This window comes from Eurosta solidaginis, chromosome 1 (assembly GCF_040869045.1).
Source record: "Eurosta solidaginis isolate ZX-2024a chromosome 1, ASM4086904v1, whole genome shotgun sequence".
Lineage (NCBI taxonomy): Eukaryota > Metazoa > Arthropoda > Insecta > Diptera > Tephritidae > Eurosta > Eurosta solidaginis.
Genome location: NC_090319.1, coordinates 225,400,875 through 225,418,854, shown reverse-complemented (window position 1 = coordinate 225,418,854; position 17,980 = coordinate 225,400,875). Strand labels below are relative to the sequence as shown.

The following is a 17,980-nucleotide window of genomic DNA, read 5'->3' as shown; positions in this document are numbered from 1 at the left end:
GTACATCCACGACATCACAATGGAGAATGTTAAGTATCTAGGCTATGTCAGTGAAAAAATCAATTTTTCTATCGTTACAGAGGCTATTTCGATTTGCGCCATAGCCCTTATTCCCGGAACGCTGTGGAGATGTTCCACAAAGAAACTAGACCTTCCACCGGTTCAAATTCCTACGCATTGGACGGGAAACATTAGCATAATTAGGATCCCCAAAGGCAAATCTGCACCTGAATTTTATCGCTCAGATCCTAGCCTGCCAAACACAAGCGTCAGTACTAAATCATCACCAGAAGGTCGCAATCACTCCTTACAAAATTTCTCCCCCTCACGCTTTTCGATATTTGATCTACGAGACGCAGATCTTTAAAGGGGGAGGAGTTAAACGCATAGGTACCATAATACAGCACACCCTACGATCACGTTGCTAAGCATGTGACTTATTTAGTTCAATAAGATAAAGTCGCTGACGCGGCACACGCGCAACCATCGACCAGGTCACCTTACATTAGTTATGGGAATCGCACGCTAAGCAATTCCTGTCTACACGCGCGAGCAGTTCTGGGTAAATCATGGGAACTGCATTGTAAACATTTTAGTTAAGCTAAGAAGTTATTTAAGTAAGTTGCAACGTATGTTTCGTGCATTAGTTAATTAGCGTGCAAGTGGCATGAATAAAGAAGTTGTGACGTTAATCTGAAATCGTTCCTTGTTTCATTTCACAAGTATCGGAGGACAGTGAGTTCCTCCGCACCTTTAATTTTTTTACATCTCCCACGAGACGGGAGATAACTTATATACTTATATATATATATATATATATATTTAAAACAATGTGCTGGGGTGGATTCAGTAACTGACAGCTTTTAAATACAGTTTACATAAAAAATGCGTACAATTTACCCAAAATGGACATTTCAAAACTCCCACTTACAATATCTAGGCCCAGACGGAAACTTTATTTGCCTTTCCCATAAAGGGTAATTCTATACGACAGCATGATACACACAGCATTAATACACATCCAAAAATATCGGTAGGAGTGTCGAAAGACGCGTTTTGGACTCAGATTTGCGAATTAAAACACGAAAATAAAAAATTGTACGTCTGTGACGTGTAATAAGAGCGTCATGCTGTCGTGAAACAATCGCCATACTCAGTAAAACTCAGGCCGCACTCAAGGTAATCTCGGCGTCCGAAATAAATTCCTGGAATGTGACACAATCTCAAGACGCAGGGCTAAGTTTATGGTCTTACCGTGATCAATCCCTCAAGCCAAGAACACTGCTAGGGTTCATCGAGGAAGTCGGCTTGGATGAGGTGCTGTGAAGGAGATGAGGGGATAATAGAACAACGGCCGCAGTGCAATTCTCAATAAATTATCTACATACCGTTCATGATGTCGAGAGAATTACCCAATAAAGATGTATGTGAATAAACATTTATAGAATAGAATTGCATTAATTTATTTCGCATAACTTGAAAATCGTACACAAACTATTTAATAAATATGTATGTATGTATAATGTCTGCATATTTTTCACCACGATCTTCGCCCCATTAATTTTCTACGCGCAGTTTTTCACATCACCATTTTCATCAACCGATACAGCATTGGATAATATAGCGTGTATCATTGCTGATTCTCCAAATATAAGTCTATCCGCTTTCGATAAAGATGTTTGAATGTCAACATCGAATACTTACGTGAACATTCAAATCTTCAAAAGATCTGCTTTGATGCAAAGGGTTTGATAACTTCAAAACCACAACAAACTGCTTCACCAGCTTTTGAACTTGCTGGTACAAGCTGTAATAATTTCTCGACGCGTTCATTATTGTATAGTACTTGACGGCCACCCATAACTTTTGCCAAGAAAATCGACTGTATACGTTTGATCATAAAGACTAAATAGGCGTGGGTCATTAACTAGGCAAACCCTATCTACCAAATTGAATACTGGTTTAACTTCGTTTTCGTTAAATTCTAATGGTGTCATTGGCCCAAACGATTGATAAGCTTTTTTTTTATCATAATACTCACTGGTAGAACGGTCAGATAGAATACTCAAACAGATGCCAACTACCTTATAAATACTTCCCATCATTTCTTCAATCTTATGTGAAACCTCATCCTCGGTGGGCGATTTTTCTCGTAACACTTAAGAGTATTTACCAAGCTTGCTTCTTAATATGGCATTCATGATCATGCTCCCCTCAAAACTATAGTCCCTGGAAGGTATTTCTTTAGCCTTAAACCAAGTTTGGTTCTTAAATTAACTTACACATTCCATTGGCCGCCATCGCATAAATAAAATATAAATGAATCTAAGAGCCTCCTGCGATTTACAACCAGATTGACTGAATTTTGTGTGTGTAAGTGCAGTCCGGTGGCTTCGTGACACACGTATTTGTTGTCGGCTACACTTCTTCTCGGCGAACTTTATCACAGATAATGATTTAACTGTGGAAGATACAGATAACATACACAAGTTAATTAAGTCTCCCTCCGCTAATAATTTTGGGTCACTTACTCTCACTGAGGCAGACATAGTTGAGGGGATTAAAAAACTTAAAAATTCCTCCAGAACTGATGTTGACAATCTTTCAGTTATTCTATTGAAAAATTGTCCTTCGCTAGTACGACCGTTAATGATTATGTTCAATAAATCATTGGCATCGGGTATTTTTATTGATGACTGGAAACAAGCATCCGTCACTCCCATTTTTAAGTCTGGCAACAAAAGTAACTGTTCTAATTACAGGCCTATTTCCAAATTGTCTACAACTTCGAAGCTTTTCGAATGTGTTGTCAATGACAAGCTTTACTTTAGTATTAAACACCTGATTTGCGCCAATCAACATGGTTTTGTCCCGGCCAGATCCACATTAACGAACCTCGCTGTGTTTTCTGAGGATTGCTACGCGGCATTTAGGCGGGGTTTTCAGGTTGATACAATATACCTAGACTTCTCCAAGGCATTCGATAAAATTTCTCATAAAATTTTAATTGCGAAATTAGCTTGTTATGGGTTGTTCCACTCTACGTTCCTACAGTGGATTAAATCATACCTGCACAACAGAAGTAATGTTGTAAATATTGACGGCGTTTATTCGAAACCATTTTGGGCCACCTCTGGAGTACCCCAGGGCAGTATTCTGGGCCCTTTACTATTTATCTTGTTCATTAATGACATTAGCTCTTGCTTCTCATCTACCAAATTTCTGCTTTATGCTGATGATCTCAAGATCTATTCTGAGATCAGTTGTTATAATGATGTCGTTGTTCTTCAATCTGAGAGTAATAAGCTTTATATCTGGTGTGTTAAGAACCGTCTTTTCCTTAATATAAGTAAGTGCCACACTGTGACGTACGGTAAACTGCTGAGGCCACTTCATACCTCCTATCATATTGCAGAAACCTTTCTTCGTACGACTCTTGAAGTTAAAGACTTGGGGGTATACTTCGACTCAAAGTATAATTTTAACACTCACGTCAGCTTCACAATTTCTAAGGCGCTTTCAATGCTTGCTTTTGTCAGACGCCATTCCGCAAACTTCTCTGACCCCTACACACTCAAAGTTTTATATACGTCTTTTGTGCGGTCCAAACTTGAGTATGCGGCTTTCATTTGGCGGACCTACCACGCAGTTCACATCAACCGCCTGGAGCGGGTTCAAAAAATCTTTATGCGCTTCGCGCTTATTTCATTACGTTTCTCTGAACCGATCCCGTCTTATGAGTCTCGATGCCAACTAATATCCTTACTATCCCTAAACAGTCGCAGAATTCGTTTGGCCTCGTTGTTCATTTTCGATCTTTTCACGGGCAAAATAGACTGCGCGCTGCTTCTTGAAAGACTATGCTTAAATACTCCCTGTAGAAACTTCCGCCACTTTGAAATCTTTTTCATAGGGCTGAGTAGAACTGTTTATAACTCAAAACGCCTATTAACAGAGCCCTATCAGAAATTAATAAAAATGATTTCTCCGACTCAAAATACGCTTTTCAACTTAAACTAAAAAATTACTTAATATGTAATAATATAAATTCTTTTTGCTAGTGTTCTCCATAGCTTATTATAAGCTGGTCTCTGTAATTTAGTCATAAGTGTCTGTAATAAACATTTGTTACTAGACTAAATAAATAAATAAATAATCCGCTAAGCAAATGCATATTTAATTCTCTGGGCCTAATCCGATGAAAAAAAAAAAAAAACAAACTTAAGCTTATGCGCGTAATCCGCTAAGCAAAAATAAAACAAACATTTTTTTTAACAAAAACTAATAAGCAAATAAAATTAAAATATTAATGCAAAGAAAAGAAGAAAAATGAAAAAATTGTTAACAATGTAAAAGAAAAAAAAAAGGAAATCAAAATTTTTCACCTTTTAATTTTCCTAATTTTTGTTCTTTTTTTATTTTTGAAACCCTTTGTAATAACAGTATAAAGTAAAATTTTTAAATTTTATTTTAATCTTCCCCACTAATCATAATTTGTAAACCACTGACACATTAACAAATAAACATCGCTAGAAAGGCGAAAATCCTAAACTAAAACAGTAACGCTAGTTTAATGATAACCAATCTAATTTTAAGAATTCCGCTTACTAATAATACCTTCCTGCTATCAATAATATTTTTCCTCTTTATTAAATAGACAACCGTAACTTTAACTTACTTAGAACATAACAACTACTAACTACATAAAATTAGAACTAACATCTTGCGTTGAAGATTCCCACTGCTGGCATCAGCCATCAGCGCACTACACATATTTAACTACAAGGCCCCAATAATAACCATCCAGAGCGGAGATGGGTGGATCATAGGGGGCTCATTCAAACTCATACACGTCATCGACCTACAAAAAGATACCACGATGGTGACTCAAATGGATAAATTAGCAAGTCATCTAATCAAACGAACCGACGAGCAGCTCTTAGCCCAGCACTACATCAACCAAACACTCGAACGACTCGGAGAGTTGATGGGAAGCACAAGCAAGACTAGAGTCACATTAACTGGATTGGGTCGGCATGGAAATGGCTGGCAGGATCGCCTGACGCAACAGATTGGAATAACGTCCTCCACAGCCAAAACCAGATAATAGCGAACAACAACCATCAATATAAGGTCAATAGAAAGCTATTCACAACCACCGAAGAAGTATTGAAACGAATTGAAGAAGTGGTGAACCGTACCAACTACGTAGTAAAGGAAACAGAAGGAATCGAATTCGAGCAAAGTGCACTTCGCAACATCGTCCTCGTTCGCGAAGAGGTCAATGAATTTGTGCGAGCATGTCAATTGGCAAAGCGAGGAATTGTTAATACCAACTTGTTAGACATAGACGAGGTGAACCAAATCCTATCCGAAACAGAAACCCTCCCATACCAGAATGTAATTGAGGCAATCGAATATGGCCAACCATCGGTCCTCACAAACGGGACACTTCTACTCTACGTCCTATCGATGCCGAAAGTGACGACCAGTAAATACAATCTTCTGATTACCGGCGCTGGAATCTACGCTGGTAAACAAGTGGACCTACCGTTCGACAGAATGCTGGTCAATCAAGAGGAGACATACGGGTTGACGAAGGATTGCATGGTTACCGGCTCATCCACAGTATGCAGCTCCAGTCCTTGATTGCTCTGGAAGAAAACAGCTGCCTGCCACGACTCTTAAAAGGTGGGGCTGCTAGTTGTCAATTTATTAGACGAAACGGATCCCTTATAGAGATGGTAAACGAAAACACCATTTTCTTTTCACACTACCAGGGCATAATAAGGAGCAACAATGCCACAAATACTATTAATGGCACATACGTAATTCAATTCAACAACGAAACAATCAAGAGTGGCGATCAGCAATTTTCCAGCAATGAAGCTGTTACCGCACACGCCCTCCCAGCCGTACTTTCTAACATAAAAAATCATACCATGAAAGTCAACTTTGAGTACATCCACGACATCACAATGGAGAATGTTAAGTATCTAGGCTATGTCAGTGAAAAAATTAATTTTTCTATCGTTACAGAGGCTATTTCGATTTGCGCCATAGCCCTTATTCCCGGAACGCTGTGGAGATGTTCCACAAAGAAACTAGACCTTCCACCGGTTCAAATTCCTACGCATTGGACGGGAAACATTAGCATAAATAGGATCCCCAAAGGCAAATCTGCACCTGAATTTTATCGCTCAGATCCTAGCCTGCCAAACACAAGCGTCAGTACTAAATCATCACCAGAAGGTCGCAATCACTCCTTACAAAATTTCTCCCCCTCACGCTTTTCGATATTTGATCTACGAGACGCAGATCTTTAAAGGGGGAGGAGTTAAACGCATAGGTACCATAATACAGCACACCCTACGATCACGTTGCTAAGCATGTGACTTATTTAGTTCAATAAGATAAAGTCGCTGACGCGGCACACGCGCAACCATCGACCAGGTCACCTTACATTAGTTATGGGAATCGCACGCTAAGCAATTCCTGTCTACACGCGCGAGCAGTTCTGGGTAAAGCATGGGAACTGCATTGTAAACATTTTAGTTAAGCTAAGAAGTTATTTAAGTAAGTTGCAACGTATGTTTCGTGCATTAGTTAATTAGCGTGCAAGTGGCATGAATAAAGAAGTTGTGACGTTAATCTGAAATCGTTCCTTGTTTCATTTCACAAGTATCGGAGGACAGTGAGTTCCTCCGCACCTTTAATTTTTTTACATCTCCCACGAGACGGGAGATAACTTATATACTTATATATATATATATATATATATTTAAAACAATGTGCTGGGGTGGATTCAGTAACTGACAGCTTTTAAATACAGTTTACATAAAAAATGCGTACAATTTACCCAAAATGGACATTTCAAAACTCCCACTTACAATATCTAGGCCCAGACGGAAACTTTATTTGCCTTTCCCATAAAGGGTAATTCTATACGACAGCATGATACACACAGCATTAATACACATCCAAAAATATCGGTAGGAGTGTCGAAAGACGCGTTTTGGACTCAGATTTGCGAATTAAAACACGAAAATAAAAAATTGTACGTCTGTGACGTGTAATAAGAGCGTCATGCTGTCGTGAAACAATCGCCATACTCAGTAAAACTCAGGCCACACTCAAGGTAATCTCGGCGTTCGAAATAAATTCCTGGAATGTGACACAATCTCAAGACGCAGGGCTAAGTTTATGGTCTTACCGTGATCAATCCCTCAAGCCAAGAACACTGCTAGGGTTCATCGAGGAAGTCGGCTTGGATGAGGTGCTGTGAAGGAGATGAGGGGATAATAGAACAACGGCCGCAGTGCAATTCTCAATAAATTATCTACATACCGTTCATGATGTCAAGAGAATTACCCAATAAAGATGTATGTGAATAAACATTTATAGAATAGAATTGCATTAATTTATTTCGCATAACTTGAAAATCGTACACAAACTATTTAATAAATATGTATGTATGTATAATGTCTGCATATTTTTCACCACGATCTTCGCCCCATTAATTTTCTACGCGCAGTTTTTCACATCACCATTTTCATCAACCGATACAGCATTGGATAATATAGCGTGTATCATTGCTGATTCTCCAAATATAAGTCTATCCGCTTTCGATAAAGATGTTTGAATGTCAACATCGAATACTTACGTGAACATTCAAATCTTCAAAAGATCAGCTTTGATGCAAAGGGTTTGATAACTTCAAAACCACAACAAACTGCTTCACCAGCTTTTGAACTTGCTGGTACAAGCTGTAATAATTTCTCGACGCGTTCATTATTGTATAGTACTTGACGGCCACCCATAACTTTTGCCAAGAAAATCGACTGTATACGTTTGATCATAAAGACTAAATAGGCGTGGGTCATTAACTAGGCAAACCCTATCTACCAAATTGAATACTGGTTTAACTTCGTTTTCGTTAAATTCTAATGGTGTCATTGGCCCAAACGATTGATAAGCTTTTTTTTTTATCATAATACTCACTGGTAGAACGGTCAGATAGAATACTCAAACAGATGCCAACTATCTTATAAATACTTCCCATCATTTCTTCAATCTTATGTGAAACCTCATCCTCGGTGGGCGATTTTTCTCGTAACACTTAAGAGTATTTACCAAGCTTGCTTCTTAATATGGCATTCATGATCATGCTCCCCTCAAAACTATAGTCCCTGGAAGGTATTTCTTTAGCCTTAAACCAAGTTTGGTTCTTAAATTAACTTACACATTCCATTGGCCGCATAAATAAAATATAAATGAATCTAAGAGCCTCCTGCGATTTACAACCAGATTGACTGAATTTTGTGTGTGTAAGTGCAGTCCGGTGGCTTCGTGACACACGTATTTGTTGTCGGCTACACGTTGATGAAAATCAAAAATTTTTTATTTTTTCATTTGACGCAAGCTTATTTGATAGTCGCGGGGTGTGATTGACAAAACAGCAGTGTTGTATTTAGTTTGTGTTGACATTCAAAATGAACAAGTGCGCGGAAGAACAACAACAACAACAAAATTTATTGAAAATTATCAATGTTTAACAGCTTTATCGAATGTAAAGCTTTTATTATTATTTAATAAAATTTTTATTAATTTTTTTATTATTTAGTAAAACTGCTGTAGTTGCATGTAAAAAAAGTCATCATCCGATGACGACATATTCACGACCGAACGCTACGGTTTCGCAATGCAAATGTTGATTGATGGATTTTTATTTGATAGTCGCGGGGCAAGCGTCAAATACCCGACACGCACACATACAAAAATTCAGTCAATCTGATTGTAAATCGCAGGAGTCTCTAAATGCCCATCTACCGCCTTCCCACGTCTTTGGTGGTAATTTTGTATCCCAAACCGATTGTCGATGCACTCAGGGTTTTTGATTTAATGGCATGGTGATGGTTTTTCATTGACAAATAAGATGCATATCAATTTTAATGTTTCTAATATTAAATAAACTTTAGTATAAATTCATGTTTGTTGACTACAAAGTTGAAATGCTTGACACAACAATTGACGTTTCTATTACATTCGCCTAATACCAATACACAGATTTTGACAATTTGAACAGACATATTTTGTTGCTGTACAGATGAGCCAACCATATAGTTGAACCATGATTGGCAATAAAAAATATTGTAGGACAATATAAGAAGTGCGGTTCTATGATGAATCTGTAAACTTTCAACTTATATTTCTTAATAATAAGTTTACATAATCTCTTCCAAAATCCAATTTGTTTGCCTATTTTGGCAACAATATAATCAGTATGATCCGTAAACCTCAGTTTATTGTCAATCAGGATCCCTAAATACTTAAATATTTTAACTTCCTCAATGCTCGTATTCATTATTAGGTTATTCTTTATTGGTAGATAAAACCATGAACTTAATTTTGTTACCGTTAATATTGAGTTTATTAATGCAAAACCATCTATACAATGAGTCCAAATCTTCTTGCATTTTGCTCCTTGCTATTGAAGTGTCCGTTTCATTTACTTCAAGTTCGCGCATCATCTGCAAACAACCTGATTTTACTATAGGTCAGTGCTGATGACATATAGTTTATGTAAATGTTGAACAGGATTAGTGCTAATACCGACATTTGTGGTAAGAATATGTCCACTTGTGCCTCGGATGAGACTACTGACTCGATGGGTGTTCTTTGTTTCCAGTCTGATAAGAAGCTTCTAAATCAATGCAATTCATTTTCCTTAATACCAATTTTTTTTTGTTTATCGAGCATTATATACATATTGTAACGAATTTCGGTGCAATTCCTCTTATTTGCAACCTTCTGCTAACGTTCGAATCACTAAACTGTTGAATAATAAACTCCACTATTCATTAATGCAAGATGACCTTTATTAGACTACTTTCAAAATAACACTTATATTGCTCGCCAGATAGCGTCTTAAATCAAACTGATTTTCGTGCCTCTACCGTTGCTGCCTTTTATACTGTCTGGTTTCCTCGTTGCACGTTTCTAGGCTTTTCTATTCTAGAATCTAATAGTTAGTTATCAGCTATAAAATTACTATAACTACGTTAATAGCTTCTCATATGCGCCTGTATATGTGAGTGATACTTGCACAACTTATTGCCTTCTTTTGTGAGCATCTCAGATAAGATATATGCATGTGTTTGTGCATCTCTTCTCCGCTGTTCGTATGGATATATGGGTAGTTATAATGATTGATTTAATGATGTGCATACAAGTCACTGCTTAGCATTGGCTAAGAGATGATAGTATCCCTTAGTGTTGCTAATATTCGTCTCACTGCCTCCACCTAAGTCTGATCTACCCGATCAGACAAATCTCACGATCTAAACGCTGCCAGCATTTCCAAATGAACCACTTTCATTTTGGTTCGTGGTTTGCCAATGGTTTTTATGCGGTACACGACATCGTTGATCCGTTTTACAACTTTGTATGGGCCTTCCCAATTACACTGCAATTTCGGGGACAAACCTTTTTTTCGTTGTGGGTTGTATAATAGCACCAAATCTCCTTCCTAAAACCCTTCCGGATTAATAGCTTTATCGTATCTGGCTTTCATCTGGTCACTCATAATCTTTGCTCGTTGCCTTACCAGATTGTGTACCTCTCTCAGCTCTTCTTCCAAGACACCAGTGGATTTCTTGACATTTCTCTCCGCATCCGCATCTATCCCATACTTCAAATCAACTGGCAGTCGAAAGTAGAGTTGGCAAATATCCATGTACCTGTGATTTTGTCACAGCTACTGAAATATCACAGTACACTTCAGTGACAGCTTACAAGGAATATTCGTGACTGATTGCCTGTGACAGCATTAGTTTCCCATTACCAATCACAGACTGAAACATAGCTATCATAACAGGAACAAATCGCTTCTATGCTATGAACCAATCCAATGAGCAAGTTACTTAAGCTGCGACTAAATAACAGTAGATGTCCCAAAAACTTACGCAGATTTTATTATTAGCAAAACAATCCACAGGGAAAAATAAATAAAAATAAATAAATGCAAGGCGCGATAACCTCCGAAAAGATCTAAGGCCGAGTTTCTCTTCCAATTTGCGTCGTGCTCCTCTTGATTTTCCCTACAAATTGGTCGGACGGGACCCACATGTTTTATGTCGACTCCGAACGGCATCTGCAAGGCAGATGAGTTTTCACTGAGAGCTTTCATAGCAGAAATACACCCGGAGCACCTGTCAAACACTGCCGAGTAGAGACCCCCCTTATAATAATTTTCTTCTAATTGAAAAACCTTATTTCTAAAACGGTCGATATTTTTGGACGCGTATTAGCAGTGTCATGCTGTCGTACAGAATCACCAAAACTGGTTCCTGCTGGCGTGGTATGTGTTTTTTTTCAGTCACAGTCACGGTTAAAAGTCGCTTTGACTGAGAGGTTACAATAACAGATAATATTGTTCCTCAAAAATCACGGGATCGGCCAACATTAGTCGAAAGTCATTGCTTAAAATTATCTTTGCGGGAGTTTGGCCCGTTGTCTCATGTACTGCCGATCGGTAAGCCATCAAGAATACTAAGATGTGTGTATCCCATTCCTTATGGTACTTGTCTACTACTTTCCTTAAATGCTCTTCCTATGTTCTATTTAAACGTTCCACCATACCATCGGACTGAGGATGCAATGCAGTTGCCCGTGTTTTTCGAATGCCCAACTTATTACACATTTCTTGGACCACATCTGATTCAAAATTCCTGCCTTGGTCAGAATGTGACTCCATTGGTACACCATACCTTGCAACCCAATCGTTTGTAACCACTTCTGCTACAGTTTCCGCTTCTTGGTTTGGGATTGGGTATACCTCTGGTCATTTAATGAAATAATCCATAACCACCAGTACGTATTTGTTTCCGCGGTTGCTAGTAGGAAATGGACCTGCGACATCCATGGCGATCCTTTCAAATGGTGCACCTGAAATATACTGCTTCATCTGGCCATGACTTCGTGTTTTGGGCCCTTTCGCTCTGTTGCCAACCTCGCAATAGGCAATCCACTCGGTGACCGACTGACGGCAACCAACCCAATAGAATCTCTGCTTAATTTTCTCGAGCGTCTTCGTGATTCCAAGATGACCTCCACTTGGACCATTATGCAGCTCGCTGAGCACGTCAGGAATCCTCTTTCTGAGAACAACTATCAGTTTCTTCTTGCATTGACCATCCCCACTCTCCCATAATCGATGAAGGCAACCGGTCAATTCTAAACTGTTCCACTGTGCCCAATATGACTTCGCAATAGGACTTTCTGCTGACATCTCCTCTATGTTTGGTCTTTCGTTTCGTTGGAGACCTTGCATAACATGTGACAGATCTGTATCTTCTAGCTGACACTTTCTTATTTGTTCCTTGTCCCATTCATCTGTACACGTTATAGTCATTATCCGGACATCTATAATGTCTTTTTTAGCCTCGGCCTTTGAACAGTGCTTGCATTCGAAACTACATGGTCTTCGTAACATTGCACCAGCATTTCCATGGGTACTACCTTCTCGATGCTCAATGGAAAAGTCATAGCTTTGTAGTCGCTCGATCCACCGTGCCATTTGTCCTTCCGTATTACGGAACTGCAGAAGCCATTTCAACGTTGCGTGATCTGTCCTGACGCGGAATCGCTGTCCGTAGAGGTATTTTTGAAAATTTTTAATGCACTCTACCAATGCCAACAGCTCCTCCGTGTAACGCAATAGTTCCTCTCTGGTTTTCCAATCGAACGGCTGTAATATGGAACTACCTTCTCCTGCCCATCAACCAACTGTGATAAAACGCCTCCTATAGCATATCCACTCGCATCTGTATCTAGAATAAATGTTGCTCCTGGAATCGGATATGCTAACATTGGGGCACAAACGCTCCTTCAATGTTTCGAAAGCCACTTCTTGCCCCTTCTTTCATTCAAAAGCTTTATTTTTTCTTGTAAGCTCATGGAGGCTATGGGCTACGCTGGAAAAGTTTGGTACAAACCGGCAGTAATATGTGCACAGCCCAAGGGAACTTCCTAATTCATGCAAGTTCTGTGGTCATGGCCAATCCTTTACTGCCTCTATCTTTTCATTCGCTGTACAGATACCTTCTATCGTTACCTTGTGACCAAAATAATTTACTTCCTTTTTAAATAGAGAACACTTTTGGACTTAGTTTCAGACCAGCGCCAGCTATTCTCTGGGAAACTTCCTCCAAGTTCTTAAGATGTTCATTAAAGTTCTTGCCCAATACGACGATGTCGTCCAGGTACACCAAGCATGATTTCCAATGTAGTCCTTTCAGTACCTGGTCCATGAGTCTCTTAAAAGTAGTTGGTGCTTTACAAAGTCCAAAAGGCATCACTGTAAATTGCCTTCACCTCAACTTGCCAGTAGCCGCTTTTCAATTCGAGTGTGGAAAACCATTTCGTACCAGATAGCGAGTCCAGAGTATCGTCAATTCTTGGCAATGGGTAGCTATCCTTTTTCGTGACGTCGTTCAACTTGGTGTAGTCCACGCAAAACCTCATTTTCCCATCCTTCTTCTTCACAAGTACCACCGGTGAGCTCCATGGACTAGCTGATGGTTCGATGACACCGCTGTCTCTCATTTCTTGTACGATTTGACTCACAACTTCCCGCTTCGCCAATGGAACACTACGAGGAGCTTGACGTATCGGCCTCACTTCTCCAGTGTCAATTTGATGTTTCACAACATTGGTGCGGCCTGGTTTGGAACCATCATGGTCAAATATGTTTGCGTACTTTAGGAGCAGTTGCTTTGCCTTACTCTGATAATCTTGATCTAGCCCCTCCGTCCATGCCGTGATGTCATTTGAAAGAGCAGTCTTGCTAGTTGAAACGTGTTCCTGGAGCTGTTTACAGTTAATAACTACTTCAGCCTCCTGGCATTTCCCCAAAATAGCTCCTTTGGTCAGTTTGAGTGGTGACTTGAACTCATTGAGTACTCTTACCGGAATACGTCCATCTTGTTTTGTTATAGGCAGGGTTTTTCCTACAAGTATGTTCATTGCTAATTTGTTTGCTGCTTCGACAACCCACAATGTGTTTGTCCCACAATCTCGATAAACCTTTGCCCAGATGACTGCTTCGGATTTTGGTGGTATTTGCTGACTCTCTTCCACCAGCACTCATTTATTGCTGTAGCCTCTGTAGCCGAAATTAAGTGGCACATCCATGTTCTTATATCGCATCATCTTGCTTTGCATATCGATCTTGATGCCTTGGTCGATTAAGAAGTCCACTCCAATTATGATTTCATCAACAATCTCTGCCACTATAAAATTGTATACTACCGTGACCTTCCCAATTGCGACTTCACATAATACTTCTCCTATAACCGTGGTGTCTTCTCCAGTGGCTGTACGCAATCTCGCTCCATGCAATGTTCTTATCTTCTTGTTGACTAAATCCACTCGAATGATGGAACGATATGCACCCGTATTTACAGTCAGTAAACGTTCCTTTCCATCCACATGTCCTCCGACAGTAAGATTGTTTGACCTTCTTCCAATTTGTGGGATAGAGATTATGGGGCATTCAATTGCGGGAGCCAGCTGTTGCCCCTTTCGGCTGACTCGCTTTAGTTGAACGATTGAGTAGTTTTGGAGATTTGATCATCTCCTTCAGCTCTGCGCTTACGGTCACCCACATTGTTGGAGCTATTAGAACCGGTGCTACAATGACGTGCAATGTGACCTGGGTTGCCGCACTTGAAACATTTCATAACTCCAGCATTTTTCTGTTGTGACCCCTTCAGTGCTTCCAAAATTGTGTCTACCCAGTCTGGCCTTTCCACTTTCACGCGATGAGCTTTGTACGCTGGCTTTCTCAAAGGTGAGGCTGTTTCCTGAGTCAGTGCATGCGATACCATTTCAGCAAATGTTAGTTTTGGATTCGCATATGTAGCTCGTTTCGTTTCCCCATCTCGTATGCCATTTATGAAGCTCTGGATTTTTACCTTCTCGGTGTATGCCACGGGTGCGTCCGCATTTGCTAGATGGGCCAGTCTTTCGACATCCGACGAAAACTCCTGCAAAGTTTCATTCGCTTTTTGGTAGCGATTTTGCAACTCAACTTGATATATCTGTTTCATATGCTCGCTTCCGTAACGTCTCGCGACAGCGGCCATCAATGCTTCATAACTGTTCCTTTCTTACTCTGGAATAGTCTCTAAGATTTCAGCTGCAGGCCCTTTCAATGCCACTAGGAGTGCAGCAACTTTATCTTCAGCGTTCGAGTCGTTCACTGCTGATGTCTTCTCAAATTGAAGCTTAAACACCTGGAAAGGGACAGATCCGTCAAAAGATGGAGTTTTTACCCTCGGATTGCTTGCTGAAACAGCTGGGCGATTTAGTTGCAACTCCTGTATACGACCTCTCAAAGCATCCACCTCGGCCTCGATTTTTTCTTCAAACTGCGTTTTTTTCTCTTCCATAAGCGTTTCGAGTTTTGATGATATACGCGCCTCTTGCGCTTCGAGTTTTACTGTTATGCGTGTCTCTTGTTCTTTCAGTTGTGCTTCCATCTTCGATGTAATCTGTGTCGACATTTCTGAAATACGCGTTCCTTGTGCTTCAATCTTCGATGTTATTTCTGACGACATTTCTGCAATACGTGTCTCCTGTGATTCCATCTTGGATGTCATATATGTCTTCTGTTCTTCCATCTTGGATGTTATACGGTTCTCCTGGGATGCTAGTTGAGATGCTATATATGTCTTCTGTTCTTCCAGTTGATATGACATTTGCGACGACATTGATGTTACTGTCAATGTTTGTGCAGATATTGCAGCCAATATCATGTTCAAGTCTGTGCTCGTAACTGTCCGCGATGTTCATTTTTCTCTTCAATTGTCTCCTCGCCATCAAGAGGCATACTCTTCCACGATAATTCCCTCAAATTCCATTGCTTTTCGTAGTCGCGCCTGTTGCTGCCTTTTATACTGTCTGGTTTCCACGTTGAACATTTCTAGGCTTTTCTATTCTAGAATTTACTAGTTAGTTATCAGCTATAAAATTACCAGCTATAACTACGTTTATAGCTTCTCATATGCGCGCGTATATGTGAGTGATACTTGCACAAATTATTGCCTTCTTTTGTGAGCATCTCAGATAAGATATATGCATGTGTTTGTGCGTCTCTTCTCCGCTGCTCGTATGGACATAGAGGTAGACATAATGATTGATTTAATGATGTGCGTAAAAGTCAGTGCTTAGCATCGGCTTAGAGATGATAGTATCCCTTATTGTTGCTAATATTCGTCACAATATCAATTGCTTCGAACGCTCTTTTCAGGTCAATGAAAACTGCTACTATATGTTTGTTTAAACTCAGTTCTTCTTTCCAGCTAAATATGACGTAATTTAACGCCGTCTCGCAAGAGTGCCTTTCTCGGGAACCGAATTTCTCAGGATGACCTCAAAATATTTATGCTCTATTTCTATAACTGCATTAACCTGTTGCCCTCTATTTTCTTTCTTAGAGCGTTTAATTTTAATACATTTCATTTAGCTTACCCCAGTGTCTCATTTTGCGCAAGGATCCGGCTAACTATTTCACTATTGTTATGCTCTGCACTAATATTAGCTACCCTCAACTCTAGGAAAATACACTTTTGGCTCAGCTATATTATGTACATTTTTATCCAATTTTTCTGTTAGTGTATCTCTAACTTTGTCCTTGTCGCCTGCTGTATTAGCGCTTATAATTATCGTGCCATTATTTTTGTTTTGTACCCTTTCTATAATTAAATGGGATGGATATATTTTATTTAGAAACATTTGCACCGACAAAACCTTTATTCTGATTAGCAGCCTTCTTAACCTCTTTTACAATTACCTCTTTTTGTTTATTAAACGCCTCATTACAGATATTAGCAACCTTTTTAACCTCATTAATAATTTCATCCTTTTGCTTGGTGAGCGCCTCATTCGGTATACTAACTTTACATAGTTTATCCTTACTTTCCAAGCACAAACTTTCTATATTTTTCATTAGCTCTAGTTTTTCTGAGTTCACCTTATAGATATTTTACTATTTTTTCTCTTTCGTTATGAGTTATGGAAGCGCTTATTTCCCTTTTATGCTCACTCAACATTTTTCAATTTCGCTTTTTTGCTCTTTCAAATTTATTCTATTTACCTCTGAAATAGCCAAGATTTCTCTTAGAGCCTCATCAACATTGGAAACCTAAGTAATGCAATCATCACAAATAAATCTTAAACATTTACAACCTGACAGAAAATTAAGGCCATTATCATCCATAGATGCACATGCAATGCTTTTATGGTAAACCTTGCCACACACACCCTCACATCTTACATCTGTTTCCCCTCTTATTTTTTTGCGACGTCAGCACTGGGCGACACTTCCCTATGCGTCTTTTTTGGCAAGCTGATCAAATTTGAAGTGCTGTGCCGGATTGCGCAGTGCTGGTCACGCTAGATGAGAATTGCCCCATAAGCGTACATCCAAAGAATGTTTTGCAGTGAAGTGCAGTGTTGCGTAGTGCAGCCTAATCTGGCCTTACCTTAAATAATAAACAATCCTCGTGTTCCAATGAAACGTGTACCAGATATGAATAGAAATTTAACATGCAAATGCAACAACAATGTGATCCATATTGTTCACATTCAGCTCAATTCTGAATATTCCCATGGGAGTTCATCTCCCACAAATTTGTTTTGGGAAGAAGAATTCGAATTTCGAATCAGCTGTTTCGGGTAAATTTGACATTTCGTTTACAAGTTTTTATTTACCGCGACAAAGAGTTAATTTAACAAAAATTATAAAATCGTAAATTTACCTACAAATAAATTATTACAATTCGCGTCTGGTCGACTGCGCGTACCCGCAATAACGTAATGCACTTTTAATATATATTTTCTACGGCTTCTATCTTTTCTAGACCCAAAACTCGTAAAACTTTAAACATTTTTTTGTGCGTGGCATTTTCCAAATAAA

The 17,980-nt window shown here is 39.2% G+C and overlaps 2 pseudogenes; both read right to left on the bottom strand.

Moving 5' to 3' along the window:
* Positions 1-1,494: 1,494 nt before the first annotated feature.
* On the bottom strand, positions 1,495-4,773 carry LOC137239990 (bleomycin hydrolase pseudogene; annotated as a pseudogene).
* A 2,680-nt stretch (positions 4,774-7,453) lies between these two features.
* On the bottom strand, positions 7,454-17,011 carry LOC137239985 (bleomycin hydrolase-like; annotated as a pseudogene).
* Positions 17,012-17,980: the final 969 nt, after the last annotated feature.